Source organism: Piliocolobus tephrosceles, chromosome 18 (assembly GCF_002776525.5).
Source record: "Piliocolobus tephrosceles isolate RC106 chromosome 18, ASM277652v3, whole genome shotgun sequence".
In the NCBI taxonomy this organism is placed as follows: Eukaryota; Metazoa; Chordata; class Mammalia; order Primates; family Cercopithecidae; genus Piliocolobus; species Piliocolobus tephrosceles.
This window is the reverse complement of record NC_045451.1, coordinates 47,146,718-47,163,524: the sequence shown is the minus strand read 5'-3', so window position 1 is coordinate 47,163,524 and position 16,807 is coordinate 47,146,718. Positions and strand designations below refer to the sequence as shown.

Genomic DNA, 16,807 nt, shown 5'->3' with positions numbered 1-16,807 from the left:
GACGGATCACGAGGTCAGGAGATCGAGACCATCCTGGCTAACATGGTGAAACCCCGTCTCGGCCTCCCAAAGTGCTGGGATTACAGGCTTGAGCCACCGCGCCCGGCCTGAATTGTGTTTTTAAATTTCTAGTTTCTCCGACATGTAGACAGTATGAAAAAGGAGTGTCAGAAATCACTGTCAAATGTTTGGGCATGTCAGAATTGCATACCTGGAAACAGAATAATGAAATTGCTTGGCAACTCGTAAAGTCACCATCATTTTTCAGATTGAGTTCTTTTTCCACCCTGAAACCATTACGTAATTCTGACAAATAGCAAATTACCTCTTTGTCCCCTCCCTCCCAAGGGTGTGTTCTTACCCAAATATTTAATACTCACAAGCTTTTTATGACCAAATTATTTGACATGAGAAGCATATAAATGTGAAACTAAATGCCAGTCCTGTTTCCTGCAGTTTCTCTTTGCATTCTGTGTGAGGAGGATCGTTCTCCATTTTCCTTTCTTCTAGATTACATTTGTGTGACAGCTCATGGAAGAACTTTAGAAAACTGTGGAAGGAGCCAAATTTTAATGAAAACATGTACATCAACTTTAAAGTTGCACAGAATGATGTTAAAATCCACTGTTTAAAAAATGCACAGAAATCCTTTGCTGCTTCTTTTCTTTCCAAAACTTATTCCATTCTTTTATTTCTACTGTGGTCATATGATTGAATCCCTGAAGTAAATACTGTATATTCTTCATACGGATTTGGGATCCTTCTAATACTAGAATGTACCTAGAAAGCAAAGTATATTTTGGGATTAACCTGGGAAATCAAAAGAAAGCAACTCACAAAGAACAATGTTCTGTTATGTATCACAGTCTGCATGAATGTTATGTGGTGCCTGAGTGTGAGTTCCTCTGTAATTGCTGGAGGCTTCCTTTGGTGCCACACCTGGCCTTCTGGGCTTTCTCTGGACAGGACTCTTCTCAGGGAGCTGCGGGGGAAGGAGCACCTTCCTCTGGAAAGTGGTAATAGGGGATATTATTGGTGTAGGTGAAAGCTAGCGGACTGGATTGGGGAGAGTGGCCATATGTATGGAGTTCTCACCTGCATGTCTTGGGGAGAGGGTGAAATGGCTGAGATCTGGGGAAGAATCCTGGAGCTTCTAGTCTCTAGTCCCGGGGATAGTGACCTCAGCCACAAAATGAGCAACTTGTGAAAGTGGCGCGTTGTGTAGACGTGGACTGTGCGTTTGCTCTGGTCCACTCATACCAGTATATTTTACCTTATGCTAAAAGCCTCTCTGGGGGCTACCATACGTAGAGTTCATGTAGCGGCCTGGCGTGTATAACTGTTGATAGTATGATGTGGGTAATGGTTCTGTAGAAATTCTCTGAGAAAGTGGGGAAAGTGATCAACTTTAGGTTTCTTACTTGTAATTTAATTTGACCTAAAAGTACAAATGGTCTGAAAATTAGAACTTAAAAATGGCATTCTCTGAAGACGTTTGTGCCCAGAAATCAGCACTGGTTTGCCTTCCAAATTAGTTAAGCTTCTTCTTTTCCTGGCCTTGAAGCCTTGAGCAATCTAGCTGCATTCCACCTTTCCAACATTTATCCCCACACCCTCCCTACCCGTAACCTACATTTCCTCAAACACACCTTTCACTTATATGCCCTGATTCCCTGTCTTTGCCTAGAGTATCTCCTTTGAAATTCATATCAAATGCCACTTTCCCCTATTCTTCCTGCTCACCTTCAACAAAATGTGAGCTCTCTCTCTTTTCAATGTTCAAACCTTTACAAAGCCTTAGGCTCGTTGAGTACTTGTTTTAAGTCCTCAGCATTAGCAGTTAAGCTCCTTGAGGACTGAAGTGATCATGCAAGTTTGGCTTGACTTTTTCTGTTTGATAATGCTGATTACTCTTTGTTGGTTTTTTATTGGGCAGACTTTGAACTAACTGTATGGCCTAGATACTAATATTTATCAGGGCCATACAGTTTAGCACTTATAGTTGTTTTGTATTTTTGCTGTTTTTCCATGTGTGTTTCTCCGGACTCTCAAGACTAAGTTACTTGGTTCTCATTAAGACTAAGGTCATATTCCTCAATAAGTATTTGCTGGTTTGTTTTACATTGCTAAATAAACAAAGTGACGTCTCTCCATGCCACATACAGGTGGGCATTTCTTTAGAGGTGACCTGTAACTACAAAAATTAGATAAGATCTCATATCTTTTCAGAGTCTTACCTTCTACTCAAGCTCTTCTTAAGTCTTACTTAAATTTAACTCTTACCTTAAATTTGACCTTACATACTTAATCAATACTTTAAAAAAAGAACACACCTTTTTGTCCATTAAAGTAGAAAGGTAATACAAGTGTGTGAGAATATGTGAGTGCACATGTGGAGAAGCTATATCCCATGATATTACAGCTTTATGAAACTTTCTGTTTTCATGACCCTAATGAGAAAACTGACTTCTTCAGAATGGGTTTCATATGTGACTTTCAAACTTGTTTTTCATTTGTAATAAAGGCTTTTTATGTCCCCTTTGCTCCTGTATCTGGAATGCCAAATTCTAACTTTAGCTCCACTCTCAGACGCTAGCCTTTGAAACATCTCACTGCCAGTTTCAGTATCAGCCTCTGTGGAAGCCAGTGACATTTTGTTCTGCACACCATTCCTGCCCTGTGCTCCCAGTGCCTCTCCTACTTCTTCCTTCTTGACTTGTCTGGAGAAGCCAGATCATATTTTACCAAGTCAGACACCTTTTTTTGGTAAAATTTGATGAGCACATTATCCTACAAGAAATCACTGGTGTTAGAATCTAGCTATGAAACTGAACACTGGCCCCTGGACCATTAATCAGCAGATGAAAAGAAATCTTTGAAACCAATGAGATATTTTACGTGCCAGTTTAAACATTCTTTCAGTTGTCTGAATCTTTTTCTGTATCATTAAGACACGTTTGAAGTTTTATATTTTTTTCTTAAAGCTTTAAACTACGAGTTTACCTTTACAAGTAATAGGGTCATCATGATTTCGTTGAATAAAACAGCTGTAAATAGTCCAGTTCCACTTCAGTTTTCTTTTCAATGTTCTAGTTTTCAATACAGATTTATAAGAGTTAATTTCTTTGTAAGTTGTTTTTGCAAATACCATTATCAGCTCCCTTGTGTGTATTGTATATTTCAATCTGTTATAATCTCTATTTTTCTAAAATTTACTTCTTAATAAAAATATTGATACCTAAATCTTAAGGGCTATTTGGTATATAGGTTTTTACTCCATTGCCATTTCCTTTTGAAAGATAGAAGAAAATATTCTTTACTCTTCCATGATGGTTCTATGAAGAAGCACTTTTAAAATCAATTTGTTACAGTAATATTAATATCTGATCAATTTTCTCTACAGCAGGCCTAACGTTTAATGTAGTTCTGCAGGCTTCTTAATAATATTCAGATTTAAACATAACATTACTTTTTGGTGAAACCCTGTCTCTACTAAAAATACAAAAAGTATTATTGGTTCTTGTTGGAAGCAGGTTATAAACAGAGGATACTGGCACCTTTAATTGCAGTTTGGTGCAGCCTTGTAAGATTCTTAAAAAGGTTTTAAGATGATGTCAATTAATGAAAAACTGAGGGCATTTATCAGATAAAAGACCACATGGTTTGACAAGGCCTTTTAATTTATCTGCTGATACTCTTAAAAATCTGCCTCTCTGCCTGAATAATCATTGCTAGCTTATTTCTTTTCCTATACAAGAAAAGAGATGAAAATGTCCTTTGACAGTTTATTCTGTGTGTTCAAGGGAAAAGATGGGGTGCTTTTCAGCCCTCTCTTCAGTTCACCTAAGCCACCTCTGTGTCTGCAGGAGTCGAAATCTTCCTGCTGGCTATTACTCCTTTTCCTCTACGTGGGATCAGTTTGAAAGCTGCTTGTCTTTGGACTTATTTGCAATAGGAATAAAAAGTTTCTGACAATGCCAGGTAGTGGAGAGAAGCAGGAAGCTCATCTGAGGACCATGGGAATTCAAAGGAGCAATCTCAGTTGAAACCAGATTTCTGAACTCTTGATCTTTATTTTTGCATTTGTGGCTCAGGGCAGGTGAGGTAAACAGTGTCCAAAGTTCCCCTTAACAGAGTGAAATAATACTGTGGTAGCTGAAGCTATCAAGCTACTCCTCATGCCAGGAATGTGAAGGATGGCTATGAAAACAACAAAAAGCCACTACTAATTTAATCAGATTTTTGTTAGATTAGAACCATACAGTTGAACTTTGGGATTTTAAATTGCTTTAAAATGTTAATCTTTCAAAGCATTATTTCACAATTGCCGTTAAACTCCTTACACAATGTATTTCTGTAGGTAGACAGATTTCTACTGACGTGCTGGAAATATGTAATCTTGTATTTTGCAGCCTCGCTTTCTTCCCTTTTGGGAAAGCCCTGATTTCCCAAAAGGGAATGCTTCCTTCAGCACGAGGTTTGGGCTTGGGTAATAGTTGCAGTTCTGCAGGAACATCAGTTCAAGAAATGATGAGCTGAATGCCAAAATAAAGCTGGGATGACTTTATGATTATTGTGTATGAACAATATTCTAACATGAAGGAGATTTTTCATTGCTAATATTCAACTGTTGGACAGAAAATATGGCTGTGTTACTGAGTTTGTAGATGTCAAGATCCCAAAGAGAAGTACATGGAAGATAGAGTCACCAGAACTGAATCTGGAAGGAGTGTGTGTGCCCCCAGGAATATTCCACCAGAGGCGGCAGTGTTATTAGTAAGTCTCCTCTTATGTTAACTATGACAAAAGCCAGTGATGGCTAGAAGCAAGAGCGCTGGCAAACATTTTAGTCATATGAAGATGAGCATCATTGTCTCCTAATTAGCAGAAATATCAAGTATCCCTTAAAAGAGAACTTGGTGACACACTGAGAATTAGAAAATCATCTAATTTTAGAGCTCAGAGATCAGTCCAACACTGACGTTTTGCAGATAAGAATACTGTAGGCTTAGCAGGGTGTGATAAAATGTCACAGTTCATTCAAGATGGGAAGGTTCAGATCCAAAGGCCAACATAGTTTTCTGTTCCCGCCTCCCCATTCTTTGTTGATACTAGCTTGAGATAGTACGCTTTTTTACAAATCATTTACCTGTAATGATTCAGATCATGAAGAGTGTGATCACATGGATGTGTCCAGTTAATTGAGGTTGTTGTGCTTTTCTTCCATCCCTTCGTTAGTACCAAAAAAGTTGTAACTAAATCCCTCAGTGATATAGGCATCTCTGTATAATAGTTCCTTGGCCTGTGGGGAAGTCAGATGGGCAATTTGAGTGGCTGTTTGTGGCAGAACCCTGTCTGGCTTGATGTATTTTCCACAGATGTGTTGCATTTCTGGAAAAATGCTGTGAGACTTTTTTTTGACAGCAATAAGATATATACATACATGTACATATGAGATTCATATATAGAGATGTGTCTCAAATATATGGGTGATCAATAAGATTATATATAGAGATGATGTTTATTTTTATATACACATTGTATATATGTAAAATGAAATTCTTATAAGTATATATACTGAAATGGAAAGTCGTGACATTGGAGCAGATTAATGATCTATCGAGCCCAAGATTCTACTGTAAGTAGGAAAGATATAGCTGATACTCCTAACACCAGTCCAAAAAATTTATGTTCTCTTGAATTTTCCTTTTAGAATCTATCTATAAAAATTTCTAAAACTTAGTCTATAAAAATTTCCAAACACTCTTTGAACCTTTTAATTTTTACATATAATTTCCTAAAAGCAGCATAGAAAAAAGGAATGTTTTTCTTAAAAAAAAAAAAAAAAAAAAATTGAAGTTCAGATCAGAATTTAAATTCCACTCTGCAATTTCTTAGCTGGGTGACTTTCCGAGCCTTGTTCCCTTACCTGTAAAACATGGGAATGATAATAAAAATACTTACCTCTTAAGGATACTATGGGATTCAGAATGTTTAACATACACATGAAAGCACTAACAGATTTTACACAAATGTGGGTGTTTTTATGTCTTACATTTCTTGCATAATATATTCCATAAATTTATTATTAGGGTAATATTTCCTTTTATCTTAAAATTAACACTTTAAAAATATTCCTTTTTTCTGATATTACTCTATGGTTGAAGTTCTAGGATCTGGTGAAAGTGAGATTGTCTTATGCTTTTCATGATTTTATAGACTTAAATCATACACTCCTGAATCCTTTGAGTATGAATGTTCATTTTTGAGCTCTGCCATCTTCATACAGCCTCCCAGCTGTTCATTTTTTATTCCTGTCCCCACACTTGTCAGCCTCATTATGTCACTTTTGATGTATAACAACTGAAAGCAATCTTAGGGCTGTAGGGATACAGACAGTGTAGAAAGAATAGTTTTTTTTCCCCCTACTTCTTTCCAGATCATTTCAGAATCTTGTAGACCTTCATAATTGCAGCAGCACCTTGAGCTTATGGGCTCAATATCCCATCATAATTAACCTCTTGGTAAGCACAACATCCTACAATTTGGGTTGTGTTACTTGAATGTGTTACCCTATGCTTAGCCTTTTAAAGCTTCTCTTTTACTTTTCTGCAGACTTGGTCTCTCAGGTGATTCTTATTTTATTTGAGTGGCTTTAAATTTTTTTATTTATACCTCATCAATTCTTAAAAGAGTTTTTAGCAACTCTTCTCATAATATCTCTTTGGAGAGTTTGGCAACATAAGAATTTTACTGTTTACCGGCCCTTGTTGTGGTTCAACTACTATGCAGATCTTCATTCATTAGCCAGATACTTATTGAAACCCACTTATGCCAGGTACTGTATTAAGTGTTTAGATACATAAGGGACCAAGACAAATAAGGCACAAGTATTCTTGAAAGTTATATTGCAGTGAGGGAAAAAAATAAGCCACAAACTCTCTTAGTCTGTTTTAGGCTGCTATAACAGAATACTTCAAACTGGGTAATTTATAATGAACAGATATTTATTGTCTTCTGCTTCTGGAGGCTAAGAAGTCCAAGATCAGGGGACCAGCATCTGGCAAGGGTCCTCATGCTGCATCATTCCATGGCAGAAATGCAAGAGAGTAGGGGAGAGAACAGGAGCCAAATTTGCCCTTTTATAATGAATCAGCTTTCCCAAGAATGGCATTCATCCATTCAGGAGGGCCGAGCCCTCGTGGACTGCTTACCTCTTAGTGGTCCCACCTCTTAATACCATCACAATGGCAAATAACTTCAACAAGCATTTTGGAGGGGATGTTAATGAGTTAATACAATGCCAGCATAAGAGTTAATAATATAAAACAGGATGAGGTGAAAAAGAGTGACTAGAAGGCTACTTCATATGGCATGGTAAGGGAGGACGTCTCTGAGGAGATGACGTATAAGCCTTCATCTGCATGTGAAGAAGGTCACCATGTGAAGTTCTAGATGAAACTGTGTGTAAAGGTCCTAATTCAGGAGCAAATCTAAAGTGTTCTAGGAACAGCAAGGAAGCCAGCGTGAAGAGAGCTTCCTTAAAAGGAAGTTTGACAATGGAGAAATAGAGGCCTGATAACAGGGTATTTTAAGCCAGGGAAGGAATTTGGATTTTATGATGGTTTCATAGAAAACCACTGTGATATTCTTAGCAGGAGAGGGATGTGATCTGAATAATGGTAACCTTGGCATAATGAGATAAAAGTGGGTTTATTCAAAATGTACATCACATTATTGCAAGGGTAGTTAAATGGCACAAAAGTCTGTATATCTGTTGATGAGGAACATTCTGATTTGTGGCTGAGTAAGACTTCCAGGACACTGGCAGTGATTCCTGAATTTTCCAGTTTGTTGACATCTATTTTATCTGATTAAAGAAGAAAATATAGAATTTCAAGAGCAAGAGAGGTGGTCAACAAGACCAAATACTATTAAGAGGTTGAGTAGGATGCAGAAAGAAAAACAGTTGTTAGATTTGATAGCAGAGAAGCTTTTGATGACCTTGACCAGAACATGGTGAGATTGGAAGACAATTGAATTTGTACTAAATTGAATTGGATGTCAGATGAAACAATGAAAACAGGGACAATTTGAAGTTTTACTGTGAAGAGGAGGAGATAAATGGTACAATAGCTCAAGGATGATGTGGGATCAAGAAGCTTTGGTTTTATTTTGTCAAAGTTGAATGATACTGGAGGGATTTAGGAATAACACATATGCAGGAAGAATTTTGCATTGCAGGAGAGAATGAGGATAGCAGTAGGAATGACTCAATGAGTAAGAGGAGAGTTCACCTTTGATAGTAACTCTGCAGCTTCTAAAAGAAAGTGTAGGTGTAAATCGTCATGACCTTGGATTATGCAGTGGTTTTTGGTTTTAACAACAAAAGCACAAGTGACAAAAGAATAGCTAAATTGGATTTTATTAAAATATAAAACATTAGTGCTTCAAATGATACCATCAAGAAAGTGAAAAAACAGTCCACAGAATGGGAGAAAATATTTACAAATCATATATCTGATAAGGAAAATTATATCTAGGATATAGATTCTTACAACTCAACAAAAAAGCAACCCAATTAAGAAATAAGCAAAGCATGTGCTTAGACATTCCTCCAAAGAAGATATACAAATGACTAAAAAGCACAAAGGAAAGATGCTCTATGTCATTAGTCATTGGGGAAATCAAAGCGAAACCACAGTGACATACCACTTCACATCCAGGGTGGTTAGAATCAAAATGACTGACAAGTGATGATGAAGATGTGGAGCTCTTGTCTGTTACTGGTAGAAATATAAAATAGTACACCTGCTTTGGAAAACAGTTTGATAGTTTTTCAAATTGTTAAACAGAGGTACCACATGACCTAGCAATTCCACTCCTAGGTATATTGCCAAGAGAATTGAAAACATGTCCATGCAAAAATTTGTACACAACTGTTCATAGCATCATTACTCAAAATAGTCCAAAAGTGAAAACAATCTAGATATTCATTAATGAATGGATCAGTAAAATGTGGTAATTCATAAAATGGAATATTATCTGCTGTAAAGAAAGAAATAAAGTTCTGATACATGGAACAACATGGATAAACCTTGAGAAGATTTTGCTGAATGAAAGAAACCAGACACAAAGGCTGCATGTTACATGATTCCATTTATATGAATTGTCCAGAATAGTCAGATCCACAGAGACAGAAAATAGATTAGTGGTTGCCAGGGCCTGGAGGGAGGAGAGATCATAGACAGTGACTGCTAATGAGTAAGAAGGGTTTTTTTTGGGCAGTAATAAATATCTTCTGGAATTAAATAGTGGTGATGGATGTACAATTCTGCAAGTATGTTAAAAACCACTGAATTTCACATTTCAAAAGGTTGAACTTTAGGGTATATGAATTGTATTCTAGCTTTACTAGAATGAGATCTGGAACAAGACAAGGATGTCCATTTTAACCACTTCTTTTCAACATTGTTCTGAAAGTCCTAGCCAGAGTGATTAGACAGGAGAAAGAAATGAAAGGCATCCAAATTAGAAAGGAGGAACTCAGGGCCGGGCACGGTGTCTCACACCTGTAATCCCAGCAGTTTGGAAGTCCAGGGCAGGCAGATCACCTGAGGTCAGGAGTTTGAGACCAGCCTGGCCAACATGGTGAAACCTTGTCTCTACTAAAAATACAAAAATTAGCCAGGCGTGGTGGTGGTTGCCTGTAGTCCCAGCTGCCCGGGAGGCTGAGGCAGGAGAATCGCTTTAGCCTGGGAGGCAGAGGTTGCAGTGAGCCAAGATCCTACCGCTACACTCCAGCCTGGTAGACACAGTCTCAAAAAAAAGGAAGTCAAATTGTTTGCAGACAGCATGATTACATATTTATATCCCTAAAACCTCAATTTAAAAAAACTGTTAGAACTAATCAACAAATTTTAGCGTTTCTATATGCTGATAGCAGACTATCTGAAAAAGAAATTAAGAAAGCAGTCCCACTTACAATCACTACCAAAAAAGTGAGACACCTGGGAATAAACTTAGCCAAGGAGGTGAAAGATTTCTACAATGGGAACATATAAAATATTGGTGAAAGAAATTGAAGAGGACATAAATAAATGGAAAGCCATGCCATGTTTATGGATTGGAAAAATCAATATTGTTAAAAAGTCCATACGGGTTGAGCATCTCTAATCCAAAAATCACAATGCTTCAAAATCTGAAATTGTTTTAGTTCTGACATACCACAAGTGAAAAATTCACACCTAATCTCATGTGACAGGTCACTGGCAAAATGCATTCACACTTATTTTATGTACAAAATTATTAAAAATACTGTATAAAATTACCTTCAGGGTATGTGTATAAGGTGTATATGAAGCATAAATGAATTTCATGTTTAGGCTTGGGTCCTGTCTCCTAGATATCTCATTATGTGTTTGCAGATATTCCCAAATCTTAAAATATCTGAAATCTGAAAACACTTCTAGTCCAAAGCATTTTGGATAAGGTGTACTTAACCTATACTACCCAAAGTCATCTATAGATCCAAGGCAAATTCCTACAAAAATTCCTACAAAAAAAAAAAAACCAATGGCATTCTTCACAGAAATAGAAAAAGATAATTTTAAAGTTCACATGGAACCACAAAAGACCCTGAATAGCCAAAATAATACTGAACAAAAAGAACAATGCTGCAGGGGACTGCAGCAGACGGGTGGGCTCCTTTGACTCCACTTTGCCTCCTTGTCAATGAGTGGGCTGTCCTGCTCTCCCATGGCATCTGTATTTAAAAGAAAAAAAAATACTGAAGGTACCACATCGCCTGACTTCAAAATACACTACAAAGCTATAGTAGCCAAAATAGCATCATACTGGCCTGATGTATTAGCCTATTCTTGCATTGCTATAAAGAAATGTCTGAAATTGGGTAATGTATTAATGTTAAGAAAAGAGGCTTAATTGGCTCACAATTCTGCAGGCTATACAGGAAGCATATTGGCTTCTGCTTCTGGGGAGGCCTCAGCAAGCTTCCAGTCATGGCAGAAGGCAAAGGGAAAGCAGGCACATCTTACGTGGCTGGAGCAGGAGCAAGAGAGGGATGGGGGAGTTGCTTCACACTTGCTACACACATTTTAAACAACCAGATTTCAGGAGAACTCACTCCTTACTCAGTATCATAAGAACAGCACTGAGGGAATGGTGCTAAACCATTCATGAGAAACTGTCCCCGTGACCCAGTCACCTCCCACCAGGCCCCACCTCCAAAATTGGGGATTGCAATTGAACATGAGATGTGGGTGGGGACACAGATCCAAACCATATCACCTGAGAATAGATATGTAGAACAATCCAACAGAATAGAGCACACAGAACGGTGCCAGGAACATAGGGAAAGGACAGTCTCTTCATAAATGATGCCAAGAAACCTGGCTATCCATGTGCAGAAGAATTAAACTAGATCCCTATCTCTTACCACATACAAAAATCAGCTCAAAATGGGCTAAAGACTTAAGTGAAAGACCTAAAATGATAAATCGACTAGAAGAAAACATAGGGGAAATACTTCATGACATTTCTGGGCAAAGTTTTTTTGGGTAAGACCTTAAAAGCACACCTAACAAAAGCAAAAATAGACAAATAGGATTATATCGAACAAAAAAACTCCTTCACAGCAAAGGAAACAATCAGCAGAGTGAAAAGACAAACTACAGAATGGGAGAAAATACGTGCAAACTATTCATCTGACAAGGGGCTAATATAAGGAACTCAAACAACTCAGTAGAAAAAAGAACGAAATAAAAAATGGGCAAAAGACTTGGTTAGACATTTCTCAAAAGAAAACACACAAATGGCCACAGGTATAGGAGAAGATGTTCAATATCACTAATCATCAAGGAAATACAATGGGAACCGCAGTGAGACATCACCTCATCCTGATGATTAGAATGGCTATTATCAAAAAGAGGCCAGGCGCAATGGCTCACGCCTGTAATCCCCAGCACTGTGGGAGGCTGAGGTAGGCAGATCACTTGAGGTCAGTAGTTCAAGACTAGCCTGGCTAAGATGGTGAAACCCCATCTCTTCTACAAAGACAGTAATTACCTGGGCGTGGTGTCAGGCGCTAGTCCCAGCTATTTGGGAGGTTAAGGCATGAGAATCACTTGAACCTGGGAGATGGATGTTGCAGTGAGCTGAGATCATGCCACTGCACTCCAGCCTGGGAGACAGAGCAAGACCCTGTCTCAAAAAAAAAAAAAAAAAAAGAAAAGAATATTATAAAAAAAAACAAAAAAAAAAAAAAAAAAAAAAATGTTGGCATGGATATGGAGAAATGAGGACTCTGATACACTGTTGGTAGAAATGTGAATTAGTACAGCCATTACAAAAAACAATATGGAAGCTCCCCAAAACATTAAAAACAGAACTACTATATGATCCAGCAATCCCACGACTGGATGTATAGCCAAAGGAAATTAAATCAGTATGCCCAAGAGATATCTGTACTCATCTTTATTGTAGCGCTGTTGACAATAACCAAGAAATGAAATCAACCTTAATGTCCATCAGTGTGATGAATGGATTTTTAAAAAGTGATATAAATACACAACGAAATACTGTTTAGTCACATAAAAAAATGAAATCTTGTCATTTGTGGCCACGTGGATGAACGTAGAGGACGTTGTGTTCTGTGAAATAAGCCAGGCACAAAAAGACAAATACTGCATGATCTTCCCCATGTGGAATCTAAAAGAGTTGATCTCATAGAAATAGAGAGTAGAATAATGATTTCCAGAGACTAGAAAGGGGAAAGGGGAGGGAGGAATGGAGAGAGATTGGTCAGTGGGTACAAAGTTACAGTTAGGTAGGAGGAATAAGCTCTGGCATTCTATTATACAGTATGGTGACTATGGTTAACAATACTGTGTTGTGTATTTCATATCCCCCTTGCCCTCAAATCCCAGGAGTGTACCCTATTTAGAGCCAACATCTCCCTGACCTATGTTGACCTTTCTCAAGACAAGAGTTTTTCAAATCATAGCATTATTTATAATTGAGAAAAATTGGAAAACAAGCACAAGGTTAAATAAGCAATGGTGAAATACCAAGTAAAATATTTTGCAGCCACTTGGGAAAAAAAGTAGCGATTTTGAATGTTCTCACCACAAAGAAATGATAAATGTATGAGGTGATGGATGTGCCAAATACCCTGATTTGATCATTGCACAATGTATATATGCATTAAAACCTCACACTTGTACCCCATAATGTGTATAATATTTATCAAAAACAAAATACAGATTAATAAGCTACCTATTTTTTTGAAAGCTATTATTTTTATATGCCATGAATAACAAATTCAAAAATATAATGAAAAGAATAAATGGCATAAAATTTAGGAAAATTTTGAGAGTAAGAGGAGGGGAAATTATTCTGTAGATAGTAATACATGTTATAGAATTTTAAATAAGAATGTGGAACTACCATGGAAACAGAAAAGGCAATTTAAAGTCTAGAAAGGGCCGGGCGCAGTGGCTCACGCTTGTAATCCCAGCACTTTGGGAGGCTGAAGAGGGCTGATCACGAGGTCAGGAGATTGAGACCATGGTGAAACCCTGTCTCTACTAAAAATTCAAAAAATTCGCCAGGCACAGTGGTGGGCACCTGTAGTCCCAGCTACTCGGGAGGCTGAGGCAGGAGAATGGCCTGAATCCGGGAGGCGGAGCTTGCAGTGAGCTGAGATCATGCCACTGCACTCCAGCCTGGGTGACAGAGCGAGACTCCGTCTTAAAAAAAAAAAAAAAAAAAGTCTAGAAAGAGATCTAGGTACATGTATTAGGAAGGCAATATATAGTAAAAATAGTGCTTCTCATTGGTGGGGAAAGAATAGATTACCTATTAAGTTGTGATGTTCAACACCTACTAACTTTATCAGTTAGTGGTTTAGGTTGAAAATAGCAGAAGTTAATCCTGGCAGGCTTAGGTAGAAGAAAATGTTGGGTAGCTCAGAGTCAATAGAAAGCCGAGCTCAGAAGATGGACAGGAACCAAAGGATGCTAAGGAGCTGGGAACACAGCCTTTCTTGTGTCACAAGAATTGGATGGCACTGTGCTGCTTTTGCTGCTCAGGACTCTGGACCCCACCACTCTGCCACCACAACTAAACTCTAATGGTCCCTGTGCGTTTATATCATTCCCTCAACTCAGAGACTGAGGCAGGATTCAAACACAGAGCCTAGGTCATGGGCCTGCATCCTTATCGCTATGAAGGAAAGGGTAGCCTGCCCACTTTCAGCTTCTGTGGTGGGGGGCAGGGCACGATAGCATCTCCCCAGGTAGTAGGTGTCCAAATCCTGGGGAGCCAAAAATGACAGATTTCCACCATTTGGAATGACTAAAATTAGAACCATACTTTATATCATAGACAAAAATAAATTCCACATGGATTCAGAATTTAAATGTAAAACTTGAGACCATAAAAGTACTTGACGGAAATATGCATGAATATTTATGTATTCTTGGTTCAAGAAAGTTGATAAGCAAGATATAAAAATAAGAAAGCCATTAAAAATATTGATAGAGCATACTAAATGACGCAGAAAGAGAATTATGGTCTGTTGAGTTTCAGAAAGTTTACGTTAAAAAATGGGTATGATGTGATTACATTTTTAAAATAGGATCACATTTTTAAGAAAACACACACATTCACACACACACACACACGAACGCACACACATACACACACTCCCAGAGAGGATTAGAATGGCATATACCAGAATATTTTGAGTGGTTATTTCTGGATGAAGACGCTAGAGATGATTTTTCCTTCCTTCCCTCACTATATGGAAGAGTTTTTTTGTTTTTTGTTTTTCAAAAGCTGTTATTTCTTTTTAAATCTGAAACATGAGGGATTTGGTTGGTTGGTTTGTAAGAGTATATAGTATCTGGGTCTCCATAGATAAATTTTATGCTAAACTCTACAAAAGTGAAAATAACTTCAAAGACCAGGTAATGAGGCAGTTGTGTTTCAACAATCCCATCCGTTTAAAGATAATGTTAAAGTGGCAACTGGAATTTGCTCCATCTGGCGGCCCTTCAAAAGAAAGAACTGGATAGTGGGTGATGACTCAAAGAATACCCTCCAGATCATGATGTTTCTCTTACCTCCCCCAGTGTCTTTTTTTTTCTTTGGTTTGTTTTATTTTGTCTTCTTTTTAAGAGAACCCATCTGCTTGACTAGGAACTTACTAGTTAGTATTCAGGGTATGTTATCTAAAAAGGGACGCCAGATGCAGAGACTCTGGAGATATTTGTTATGGCCTATATTTCACCACTTTATGCTCTTACCTACAAAATAGGAGTTGTGCCAACATTTCCTGTTTTAACAACCCTTCGATTCCTATGTCTTTTTCTCCCTTATCTCAGATTCCTATCTCAGTAAAGGATGCCTAACCTTTATTTCTCATAAGAGACAGAGCAGGTCTTCCTTCCTAAAGTGAGTCACCCAAGTAAAGGACTGGCCCTTCGTGGAAGCCTTGATAGTGTAAAGGATGAGGAGAGAGACTTCATGTTGCAAAAATACTGATCATGGGCACATCATAGAAATAGACCAAGAGTTCTGGAGATAGCAAAGAAAGAATGAACCTAAAAATGGTGGCTTGTTCCTATTCTTGCCTCTTGGTTTTCTTTCTTGTAAAAGAAAAAGAATCATTCTGACTTCCAGTTTGTTTTCCTAAATGCCATTAGCCTATACTAGTAAGAAGATATGCATCAGTAAACACAGCTTGCCAGAATTTCCCAGTTGTAGTGGTCATGTTGAAGAGCTCTTCGTGTATTTTTTTAAAAAGTCCTCTTTTTCTATGATCATTTCCTCAGGGGGCTCATTGGACATTTCTGTCGTGTTTCTTAGTCATAAAGAGCATGACTCTGAACTTCATAACTTTCAGTGTCCATGTCTTCATACTTCATGTTAATGTGGAAACCCCACTGCTCTGGACTGGAATTAAATTGATATTAATTTGGCTTGTAACAAAATTTACCGATTAAATTTACCAATTTAATACTTAATAAGTAATAATAGTTAATAAGTATAAGTAGTAATAAGTAATGTTTAATACTTAATAAGTATAAGTAATACTTAATACTTACATTGGTATTAATTGGCTTGTAGTTTTCACCTGTGAAAACAGTTTAAGCATGTGTGTGTGTGTGTGTGGTTTTTTTTTTTTTTTTTTTTTTTTTTGAGACGGAGTCTTGCTCTGTCGCCCAGGCTGGAGTGCAGTGGCCGGATCTCAGCTCACTGCAAGCTCCTCCTCCCGGGTTTACGCCTTTCTCCTGCCTCAGCCTCCCGAGTAGCTGGGACTACAGGCACCCGCCACCTCGCACGGCTAGTTTTTTGTATTTTTAAGTAGAGATGGGGTTTCACCGTGTTAGCCAGGATGGTCTTGATCTCCTGACCTCGTGATCCGCCCGTCTCGGCCTCCCAAAGTGCTGGGATTACAGGCTTGAGCCACTGCGCCCGGTGCATATGTGTATTTTTTGAGCTACATGTTTCATGAAAACTTTCGTAGTTCTCTCATGTTTACATTTTCCTCTTAAGTTTATTTTGATGACTTGGAGCAGGTGATAGCCAGGTGGAAGAAAATGTATATTTCTTTTCTCTGGTAGAAGCTAGGAAGAACTCCTCTTACACTGGTTTCCTTGGCTTTATAGTGTGAGGTTCTGTTTGTTGGCTGTGGAAGCTGGTGATATCTGATGCATGCAGCACAATACACGGAGTTTAGGGTTGGGAAGTGGCAGGTGCTGCGTTGTTGAGGAAGTCCCTT

At 38.0% G+C, this 16,807-nt stretch overlaps 1 protein-coding gene and 1 long non-coding RNA gene across 6 annotated transcripts in view; one reads left to right on the top strand and one right to left on the bottom strand.

Moving 5' to 3' along the window:
• LOC111539729 overlaps positions 1-16,178 on the bottom strand; it is a 16,545-nt gene extending 367 nt beyond the window's left edge. Inside the window, exons 1-3 of the long non-coding RNA XR_002730759.3 lie at positions 16,131-16,178; positions 5,150-5,302; positions 381-550 (exon numbers count right to left, since the gene is read on the bottom strand). This is a non-coding gene — a long non-coding RNA (uncharacterized LOC111539729). The remainder of the gene's footprint in view (positions 1-380; positions 551-5,149; positions 5,303-16,130) is intronic.
• Positions 1-16,807, top strand: part of MAPRE2 (microtubule associated protein RP/EB family member 2) — a 164,060-nt gene that overhangs the window by 99,960 nt on the left and 47,293 nt on the right. The gene's annotated exons all lie outside the window — the stretch shown is intronic.